The sequence below is a fragment of the Artemia franciscana genome, chromosome 13, assembly GCF_032884065.1.
Source record: "Artemia franciscana chromosome 13, ASM3288406v1, whole genome shotgun sequence".
Taxonomy (NCBI): Eukaryota; Metazoa; Arthropoda; class Branchiopoda; order Anostraca; family Artemiidae; genus Artemia; species Artemia franciscana.
Genome location: NC_088875.1, coordinates 18,571,932 through 18,584,132, shown reverse-complemented (window position 1 = coordinate 18,584,132; position 12,201 = coordinate 18,571,932).

The window sequence follows — 12,201 nt, the reverse complement described above, 5'->3', positions numbered from 1 at the left end:
CTTGGATTCATCGTACTTCTTACAGGGTTCCATAAAGAGATAAATTAGCTGGAATAATTTTCCTGCCTGTAATTAACTCCCTACTTAGCTATCATGACGACCGTTACAAGTTTGTAGATGATCTGTCCATGGCGCTCACTTACCTAGTCGAAAACACTATCATAACAAAGCAGTTTTCAGACCACTTATTTGATCACCTAAAGACCGAATGCTCATGTCATGACCTAACAATCGACGTAGCAAAATCGAAGATAGTTTGTTTCAACACTTTGAAGAGGAATAGATATGCCTCTAGTCTCTATCCTGATTTTGAACGAACTGAGCATCTGAGGAGCAACTTTCACTAGTGACTGTAGTTTCAGAAGTTAAAAAAAATTAGAAGGTGCTAATATGAGGTTGCAGAGAGATTCAAAAGGGACAGTAGATTCGATAGACATTGGGCAAGATATATTAATGCTTCAGAGCTCTTATTCTTAATGCTTCAGAGATCTTATTTTAATGCTTGGGATTATATTTTAGAGATCTGATTCATATCTCTTATTTTAATACTTCCGAGCTCTTATTTTAAGGCTTCAGAGCTCTTATTTTAATGCTTCAGAGCTCTTATTGTAATGCCTCAGATCTCTTATTTTAATACTTTAGAGCTCTTTTAATGTTTGAGAGCTCTTATTTAAATGCTTCACATCTCTTATTTTAATACTTCAGAGCTCTTATTTTAATGCTTCAGAGCTTTTATTTTAATGCTTCAGAGCTCTTATTTTATTACTTCAGAGCTCTTATTTTAATGCTCCAGAACTTCAGAAATTTTTTCAACACTCTGAAGCGGAATAGATATGCCTCTAGTCCCTATCCCGATTTTGAACGAACTGAAAATCTTAGGTGCAACTTTCACTAGTGACTGTAGTTTCAGAAGTTAAAAAAATTTGAAGATGCTAATATGAGGTAGCAGAGATTCAAAAGGGACAGTAGATTCAATAGACATTGGGCAAGATATTTTAATGCTTCAGAGCTCTTATTCTAATGCTTTAGAGATCTTATTTTAATGCTTGGGATTATATTTTAGAGATCTGATTCATATCTCTTATTTTAATACTTCAGAGCTCTTATGTAAATGCTTCCGAGCTCTTATTTTAATGCTTCAGAGCTCATATTTTAACACTTCAGAGCTCTTATTTAAATGCTTCAGGGCTCTTATTTTAATGTTTCAGAGCTCTTATTGTAATGTCTCAGATCTCTTATCTTAATACTTTAGATCTCTTTTAATGCTTGAGAGCTCTTATTTTAATGCTTCAGAGCTCTTATTTTAATACTTCAGAGCTCTTATTTTAATGCTTCAGAACTCTTATTTTAATGCTTCAGAGTTCTTATTTTAATGCTTCAGCGCTCTTATTTTAATACTTCAGAGTTCTTATTTTAATGCTTTAGAGCTCTTGTTTTAATGCTTCAGAGCTATTTTAATGCTTGAGAGCTCTTATTTTAGTGCTTCACAGCTCTTTTTTTAATACTTCAGAGCTCTTGTTTTAATGCCTCAGAGTTCTTATTTTAATGCTTCAGAGCTCTTATTTTAATGCTTCAGAGCCTTAAATTGACCATCTTAATCAATCTAATAATATATCTTAATCAAGTATTCAATACTTCTTTTTTCAATTTTATTAAATTGCTTAAAATGTAAAAAACTGGTAATTGCACAAATATCCAATATATTTTGAGAATGGATTAAAGTAATTCGAAAACCTTAAAACAGAAACTCAAAAGTTTGAAGCTTATTAGAAAGTGTTGAACTTTAGAATGCTTGGTGCTCAAAGAAATTTAGTCAAAGTGCCAATTAATGTCAAAAAGAAATTAACTTAGAATGTTACCAAAAATTGAACACCAGGACGAAACACTGGAGCAACACGAAACCAGACTTACAGTTGACAGAGAAAGTAAAAAAAGAAGGCGTGTCGAGAAACTACTAGAGCAACACGAAACCAGACTTGATGCTGAAATCTGACTTAAAATTTAAACTGAACGCCGGGAAGAAGCAGACAAAATACAAAGACAAAAGTGCCAAACACAGTGCTAGTTTTTAACGAAACTTGTATATTTTAATTTTGCTAGAGATTACCAGGAGCATTTGATTTTTTTTTATAGTTGAGGTAATTCCCGTTTTTTTTAACTCCGGCTAGAACATGAATTTCTGCAAATGGCTACTATGAACATCCAAGCTGACTAAAATGTGTCCAAATGTGTAACTTCAAATGTGTTGTTACGAATTAACTTTCAATTACCCAAATAAGTCTTGCTAGAGAGAAATCATATGCGGTTTTGAGTAAATTGCCTGGAGCATTTGATTTTTTGAACTTGAGGTAATTCCCGCTTTTTTTTTACTTCGACTAGAACATGAATTTCTGCAAATGGCTACTATGAACATCCAAGCCAACTAAAATGTGTCCAAACGTGTAACTTCAAATGTGTTGTTACGAATTAACTTTCAATTACCGAAATAAGTTTTGTAAATTGGGACTGAAGTTTTTAGAGGCTTTTTTTTATCGTGGACTTGGCAAATTGTAGGTCCTCTTTGTTAACGTGCACTGCTCGGTGATGTGCACGAATGTCTTTTAAGCCGACTTTACACAGGTTACATTAGAATCCACTTGGATCGTGAAAATTATGCAAATTGGAAAGAATTTTCGCGGAAAATCCATTTATCAGGTCTTTTGTCACGGTAGTCACGATGAATTTAGGCTAATAGATGTGAATCTTCAAGAATACAACCCTAAAACGAAAGAGTCATCCGTGCCTAATGTTAAAAAAGCATTTGCGGAACTGTTAACGCACTGGTTGGTACAAATAGGGATACATGGTATACTAACCTAGGTAAATTTCGTATAGGAGAAGAAAACTGTAATGGCTACAGACTATTGTAATTCTGTAAGTATAACAGTCTAGTTATAAAAATAGAGTGTTTAGTAATTAAATGGCCAATAAGTTAGGGTGGTATTTACGCAATGGTAAGACACAACCATATATAATTTATTCATAGCAGCACGGGCTGATTCGCAGTGGTATGACATCATACTCTAGAAAATATGACATGATAAGGATACTTTACGTAATTAACTCTAAATATGGATACTTACGTCATTGACTCTATAAATAAATTGGCTTTGAAAATCTCTTGTCAGTTTCGAAACATTAAGCAATGAGAGAAGATCACCAAAGTTTTAACAAATTTGACGATCGTAACCAAGATTCATTTATGAATAACTGTGTTTCTAAAGATGTTAATGCAACTTCTGTGGAAATAAGTGAGTTAAAATCCAGCTTTAGACGAGTCGAAGGGACCAAAAAACTGAATCATAAAATTGATATCAATATGAAACGAATAAAAACTTCGAATCGAAGTTTTGTAGAGAGTACAAGCGCTTCAGTCCCTGTTGAAGAAGAAAATGCCTCCACCAAATTAAAGCCAAGAGAAGATCATTTAGAAAAAAGGAGTAGCCAACGTCCTAGAGAAGATGTAAATTTGAGAAAAAAGAAAGGCAGAGGAAAAAGAAAGGAAAGAAGCTTTAATTTGAGACCTAACAAGGCAGAGGTTTTTTCGTCCAATTACTTGATGAACCGGGAGCAAACAATTCTAACTATGAACCCTCAAGAAAAAGACCTCTTGAAGAAATGGGTGACCCAGGAAGCGTGGCGATGAACCTAAAAAACGAAAGACATGTGACTTGAGCTTAGAAAATTTGATCGCGTCAGGACAAACCATTTTACATGATGCTGATCGATGCTATTTAGCCTCTTTATCAATAAGCAAAATTGAAGCTTTAATCAAAGTTTTATACAAAGCCTTATCAAGCAGTCAAAAAGAAGTTAAAAACTAGAAGATGCTAATATGAGGTTGCAGAGAGATTCAAAAAGGACAATAGATTCGATTAATGTTTTAATGACACCTGACTGCAGGCTTGATTCTCCAGAAAATGAGTGCCAAGCGACGCTGTGTGACTTGAGCTTAGAAAATTTGAACGCGTCAGAACTAAACTTTTTACACCATGCTGCTCGAAGCGTTTTAATCGAAGCTTTATCAAGAAGCCAAAAGGAAATTTTAATCAAAGTTTTAACCGAAGCCTTATTAAGAAGTCAAGAAGAAGTTGAAAAATTGAAAGATGCTAATATGAGTTTGCAGAGAGATTCAGAAAGGACAATAGATTCGATTAATATGTTAATGACACCTGACTGACATCTGACTGCAGGCATGATTCTTCAGAAAAGGAGTGCCAAGCGACGCACTCTTGACATTGTAACGGTTTTTGGCCTTCTTAACTGGCCAAAAACAAAAATTCTGCTCTCCACGAAAACCACTTGGATTCATCGTACTTCTTACAGGGCCCCATAAAGCTATAAATTAGCTGGAATAATTTTCCTCCCTGTAATTAATTCCCTAATTAGCTATCACAACGACCATTACAAGTTTACAGATGATCTGTCCATGGTGCTCGTTTACCTAGTCGAAAACACTATCTTAACAAAGCAGTTTTAAGACCACTTATCTGATCAGCTAAAGACCGAATGCTCATGTCATGACCTAACAATCGACGTAGCAAAATCGAAGATAATTTGTTTCAACACTCTGAAGCCTAATAGATATGCCTCTAGTCCCTATCCCGATTTTGAACGAACTGAACATCTCAGGAGCAACTTTCACTAGTGACTGTAGTTTCAAAAGTAAAAAAAAATGGAAGGTGCTAATATGAGGTTGCAGAGAGATTCAAAAGGGACAGTAGATTCGATAGACATTGGACAAGATATATTAATGCTTCAGAGCTCTTATTCTTAATGTTTCAGAGATCTTATTTTAATGCTTCGGATTATATTTTAGAGATCTGATTCATATCTCTTATTTTAATACTTTCGAGCTCTTATTTAAATGCTTCCGAACTCTTATTTAATGCTTCAGAGCTCTCATTTTAATATTTCAGAGCTCTCATTGTAATGCCTCAGATCTCTTATTTTAATACTTCAGAGCTCTTTTAATGCTTGAGAGCTCTTATTTAAATGCTTCACAGCTCTTATTTTAATACTTCAGAGCTCTTATTTTAATGCTTCAGAGCTCTTGTTTAATGCTTCAGAGCTCTTATTTTAATACTTCAGAGCTCTTATTTTAATGCTTCAGAATTTCAGAACTTCAGAATTTTTTTCAACACTCTGAAGCGGAATAGATATGCCTCTAGTCCCTATCCCAATTTTGAATGAACTGAAAATCTTAGGAGTAACTTTCACTAGTGACTGTAGTTTCAGAAGTTAAAAAAAAATTGGAAGATGCTAATATGAGGTTGCAGAGAGATTCAAAAGGGACAGTTGATTCGATAGTCCCTGTGTCCCGGTCGTCATTTATATTCCCTGTGTCCCGGTCGTCATTTGTGTCCCGGTGTCCCAGTCTGTGATTTCTCTTTGAGTGTCCGGGGCGTCATTTATATTCCTTGTGTCCCGGTGTCCCGGTCGTCATTTGTGTCCCGGTGTCCCGGTTTGTATATACATTCGTTTTTGAATTGGTCTTTTTTTTAGTTTTTAGTTTTTTACCTTTTTTTTATTTTTTTTAGTTATGCCATATGATTGTAATGATTGCCCTTGAGCTTCGTTGATGGTGATTGCTAATCGAACATTCCCTGTGTCCCCGTCGTCATTTATATATCCCCCTGTGCCCCCCGGCGTCCCCGTTGTAGTTGTGTCCCTGTGTCCCGGTCGTCATTTATATTCCCTGTGTCCCGGTCGTCATTTGTATCCCGATGTCCCTGTCTGTATATACATTCGTTTTTGAAATGGTATATGATAAAATAAATTTTTGTATTTTTTCCCTTTTTTTCTTTTTAGTTTTTTTTGGTTTTTACTTTTTTTTAGTATTTCTAGTTTTTTTTCTTTTTTCTTTTTTTTAATCTTTATTTTTTTTAGTTTTGTTTTTCTCCTTTATTTTTCATTTTTTTCCCTTTTTTCTTTTTTTTTCTTTTTAGTTTTTTTAGTTTTTTAGCTTTTTTAGTTTTTTTATTAGTTTTTAGGGTTTTTTTTTCTTTTTAGTTTTTTTGTAGTTTTTACCTTTTTTTCGTTTTTTTAGATTTTTTTACTTATGTCCTGATCGTCATTTATACTCCCTGTGTCCCGGTCGTCATTTGTGTCCCGGTCGCTTTCTCTTTGAGTGTCCCGGTAGTCATTTACATTTCCTATGTCCCGGTGTCCCGGTCGTCATTTGTGTCCGATTTCCCGGTCTGTAATTTCGTCAGTCGAAAACATGACGTCAGTAGACACACAAACATGACGTCACTCGACAGACACACACACACAGACAACTTATTTTTATATATATAGATAGATATATCTATACATATAAAAATAAGTTGTCTGTCTGTTATGTCTGTTACACTTTGTTTGTTAATCGGCTTGCTTGAATAATCAAATATCTTTGAAAAGAAAACAGTATTAGAAGATATTGAATTTCTTAAAGAGTAAAAAACTGGTAACTTCAAAAATCTATCTATCTATCTATATATATAAAAATAAGTTGTCTGTCTCTTATGTGTGTTACACTTTGTCTGTTAATCGGCTTGCTTGAATAATCAAATATCTTTGAAAAGACAACAATATTAAAAGAGATTGAATTTCTTGAAGAGTAAAAAACTGGTAACTTCAAAAATCTATCTATCTGTCTATATATATAAAAATAAGTTGTCTGTCTGTTATGTCTGTTACACTTTGTCTGTTAATCAGCTTGCTTGAATAATCAAATATCTTTGAAAAGACAACAGTATTAAAAGAGATTGAATTTCTTAAAGAGTAAAAAACTGGTAACTTCAAAAACCTATCTATCTATCTATCTATATATATAAAATAAGTTGTCTGTCTGTTATGTCTGTTACACTTTGTCTGTTAATCGGCTTGCTTGTCTATATATATAGAAATAAGTTGTCTGTCTGTTATGTCTGTTACACTTTGTCTGTTAATCGGCAAGCTTGAATAATCAAATATCTTTGAAAAGACAACAGTTAAAAGAGATGGAATTTCTTAAAGAGTAAAAAACTGGTAACTTCAAAAATCTATCTATCTATATATAAAAAAATAAGTTGTCTGTCTGTTATGTCTGTTCTCACTTTGTCTGTTAATTGGCTTGCTTGAATAATCAAATATCTTTGAAAAGACAACAGTATTAAAAGAGATTGATATTCTTAAAGAGTAAAAAACTGGTACTTCAAAAATCTATCTATCTATATATATATATATATATTAAATTAAAAAAAAACAAGTTTTTTTAACTGAAAGTAAGGAGCGACATTAAAACTTAAAACGCACAGAAATTACTTCGTATATGAAAGAGGCTGCTTCCTCATCAGCGCCCCGTTCTTTACGCTAAAGTTTGACTCTTTCTCTCAATTCTTCTTTTTAAAACAGTAAAATGTCGAGCTCCTTTCTACAAAAATGTGGAATTTTGCATTTTTTGCCAGAAGACAGATCACGGATGCGTGTTTTTTGTAGAAAGGAACTTCTACAGTAGGGTTCTCTGATACTCTGAATCTGATGGTGTGATTTTCGTTAAGATTCTATGACTTTTAGGGGGTATTTTCCCCCATTTTCTAAAATAGCGCAAATATTCTCAGGCTAATAACTTTTAATGGGTAAGACTAAACTTGATGAAACTTATATATTAAAAAGCAGCATTAAAATGCGATTCTTTTGATGTAGCTATTGGTATCAAAATTCCATTTTTTAGAGTTTTGATTACTATTGAGCCGGGTCGCTCCTTACTACAGTTCGTTACCAGGAACTGTTTGATAAAAATAAGTTGTCTGTCCGTTACGCCAGATTATATCTTATCTATATACTAGCTTTTGGGGTGGCGCTTCGCGCCAACCCAACACCTAGTTGGTGGGGCGCTTCGCGCCCCCCCAGGCCCCCCCCCCTGCGCGTAAGTCGTTACGCGCCATATTAGTTACACGCCATTGTAGTTGTGTCCCTGTGTCCCACCTGTGAATATAGATAGATTTATATATGTGTTTCAAACCACGTAAAAATTGCGAATATACAACATTCTTGGCTTACCCATTGTCTGTGCATATACAAAGCCGTATGTACTAATAATGACGTCATATGCAAACGCTCTTTTTACAAACAAACAAACATGCATACACACAACTCGCTTTTATATAGATAGATAGATAGATAGATAAAATACAAATTAACTGCGTAAAACTTGCGAATATACAACATTCTTCGCTGTCCAATTGTCACTGCATATAAATAGATTGTCAGGTTTACCGACCCTCGAACATGCAACTTACAATTGTCCATGGGAAAAACAATCAGTATTAAGATCTATACCACATTTTTCTAATGATTGACCCTGAGCTTTATTAATGGTGATTGCAAATGCTAATCGAATTGGGAATTGCAATCTTTTAAATTGAAAAGGCAGATCCGTTGGAATCATGGGAATGCGAGGAATAAGAACAGCCTCACCCTCAAAAGGCCTTGTCAAGATTGTGGCCTCTATTAGGTTTTCCATTGTTTTTTTTTTTACGGCAAGTCGCGTGCCATTGCAAAGCTTTGGTGAGTTGATATTTCTTAAAAGTATTGTTGGTACGCCAATTTTTAGTTGTAGCACGTGTGGTGGAAACCCTGAAAGATCTATGAAATTTAAAAATTCAGATGGATAATTAACCGCTTCATTTGGTTCCAAAACTGTATCGACTGACTTGTAAAGGACTGCCTGGTCTCGAATCTTGGTCAAAACTATATTGTTGATTTCGTGGACGTCTATATTTTTGGGTGCAAGAATCGTTCTTTCACTTAGCCATTTATTATTTTTATAATTTTTTAGAATATTCGGAAATACTTTTTCAATCAATTCATTTTTGGACGTCACTGAATTACAGAAATCAGCAGGTAGTTGTATACGTCCTGAAATTGAGTCTACTGGGAGCTTTCCGTTTCCAATTGCCAGCAATTGATCTGAAAATGTTTGACCAGAGTCATCGTTTTGCAATCGGACACGCATATTTGTAGTTAATTTTAATATTTTTACGTGTGCCCATAAATTATAATTTTTCAGGCAAGCATTCATTTCCTCTGCAGGAGTTGATCTAGGTATTATTGGTAATGTTTGCCTGAAATCTCCCGCAAGCAATATTAATGTGCTGCCAAAGGGTTTCGACTTCCCTCTCAAATCTTTCAAGCATTGATCCAGAGCCTCGAGCGGTTTTTTGTGTTCCATTGTGCACTCATCCCAAATAATAAGTTTGCATTGCTGCAATACTTTACCCATCCCAGATGATTTGGAAATATTGCACGGGGGAGTTTCTGTAGAATGCAAATTCAGAGGCAATTTCAAAGCGGAATGAGCAGTTCTTCCACCAGGCAGCAATGTTGCAGCTATTCCGGACGACGCAATTGCCAACGTTATATCATTTTTTGATCGAATTGATGCCAGAATCAGTTTTATCACAAACGTTTTACCACTACCTCCTGGCGCATCCAATAAGAAAATTTCTCCAACGTTGTTATCGACACAATGCATTATCGTATCATAAATGTCTTTTTGTTCCGACGTTAACTTGGAAATGTTATTTTGTACATACGACAATAGATCACTCGTACTGTAACTTTGTTCACGATCCAATTCTACACATGTCGAAACAGCAGCGATACGGTTAGGTGAAGGCATTCCCAAATCCTGAAGAGATTTGTTTGCCATACGTACGCACAAATCTTCTATAATAACTAAAGTGTAGTTATAAATTTCTGATGTAAAATCAAAAGTCATATCTGACGTCTCTAACTGTTTTCGATGGAGTATATCTTCGGACATTTTTGACTTATAGTTTTCCCATAACTCTGTAGGAGCTGATGGAGAGAAAGTTGTTAAAATGATGCCAAACAATGCACGAATTTGACTTGGGGTTGACGTTTCGCACGCGTCATTGATGCAGTTATCCCAGTGTTAGTCATTCTCCAATAAATTCAGAACTTGGCATGCACTACGGTAAGTGTCATGTATAGTACCGTTTACAGTTCTCAAATACTCAAAGGATGTCGGACCGGGTACATTCACCCAAAGCAGGCATAGAAAGAAGCATTAATGTTGATTGGGGTGAACGGTGTAGAGTCTTCCTATCGTGGTATCTTTGAAGATGGTAGGTTGGCCGTCGACTGACTTACCCTGTTTTCGACGTTCAAATACTTTATTTTTAGTATTCCACGTGTAATACGAAGGCACTTCAGTATACAGCAGTTTTTTTGCAAAAGAATCATTTTTGGAAAGCGAAAAAAAGCTGTTAATGTTGTATCTGGTGGATTCAGGGCTCTTTGTTGCATGTTGGTTTCCGTGAAATAAACACGTTGACCATTCTGTAAATGTACCGCTAAGTGAACAACAGCTGGACTACGTTCATGTATCGGAAATGAAAGAATTCGCCAAACAGCTTCATTACTGCTTATGTATCATCCAGCCTGATATTGTACGATTTCGTCGAAATCTTTGATTTCGGGCTGCAAGCCAAAAACTGCCATGTCACTGCCTTTGTTGACGTATTTACATATGTATTTGATTGCCTTTACGGAGTTACAGTATTCAACGTTCATGTGTGCATTAAATGTTTTTGATAATAATGGGGAATATGGAACAACCCACTGGTTATCTACTTCGATGGTGGTACCGTTACACTTCTTTATTATTGCTGTTTTACCGCCATCTTCAGTAGATCTTCTTCTATATTGTGGGTAACCATCATTGCCAGTAATTGTGTTTGATACTAAAAGTCGAGGATATTGCTTTGTGCACCTTCCTTTGGCCATGCATGGTGAATTTTCGTTCAGTGCACCGCAAGGTCCATGTATCATATTTTTTACAATAATATCATGTAACCCCTTATCGACATTTTATCAGGTATTTCAGCGGAAATCACATCATCAATTTCGTTCGAACTAATTTTTTTATGTAGCCAGATTAGTATATGTGCGTGTGGCAAACCTCGTTTTTGCCATTCCACTGAGTACATCCAGCATCGCACTGACCCAAACACTTCAAGTTTTACTGTGTAGTTTATCAGTGATTTCAACTTTTGCCGGAAGACACGGGCCGTAATGTCATGCCTATGAACCGCCGATTGGCCTTGAAGTAAAAGCTGCAGTATCTCGTCCCAAGATTGATTACATGTAAATGTAATAAATGAATCTGGACGACCATAGAGACGAACATACGCAATAGCATTTTGAGCATATTCATGCATATGACGGGGACTGCCAGCATATGACGAAGGTAAAATTGTTAACCTTCCAACGTTTGTGGTATTACCGTCATTTATAACTGCATCTCGCAAATGCATGTATTGTTCAGAGCGGAGCTTGGTCTGATTCAGGCGGATATATAGCTAACATTCTGATTCAATTTGAGCATACATATCAACGAAAAATTGGTGAAACAATTCACGGCATTTTAAAATATAATTTTCTTCATCCTGCCGAATCATTAGTCTATAGGAATAATAATGCATTGCACTGCATTTCTTATTCATTTCTTTGTTAGTGGCTGGACTCGGCACGCTTTCTTTTCTTACTTTCTCTATCAGCAGCAAGCCTGATTTCTTGCTGTTTTTGTGATTTCTCGGCACGCCTTCTTTTTTCACTTTCTCTTTTAGCAGCAAGTCTGCTTTCGCGTTGCTGTGGTAGTTCCTCGGCACGCTTTCTGTTCTTTCTTTCTCTTTCAGCCTCAAGCCTGTTTCCTTGCTGTTCTTTTGATTCCTCGGCACACCTTCTTTTTTCACTTTCTCTTTTAGCAGCAAGTCTGCTTTCGTGTTGCTCTGGTAGTTCCTCGGCACGCTTTCTGTTCTTCCTTTCTCTATCAGCCTCAAGCCTGTTTCCTTGCTGTTCTTTTGATTCCTCGGCACACGTTCTTTTCTGACTTTCTCAATCAGCAGCAAGTTTCTTGGCATAGACTCTTTGAGCATCTTCATCGGCTTTTGCCATTGTAAGTTCATCAGTCATTTTAAACTTAAACATTAATAGATTTCTACGTGAACATATATGTCTTAAATATCTTTAATGACGTCACCGTCATAGCAAAAATGACGACAACTAGCTTTATGACGTCAGTCGACACAGAAACATGACGTCACCTGACAGACACAGATCCACAAACAGACAACTTATTTTTATATATATAGATAAAAATGAAACTAAACT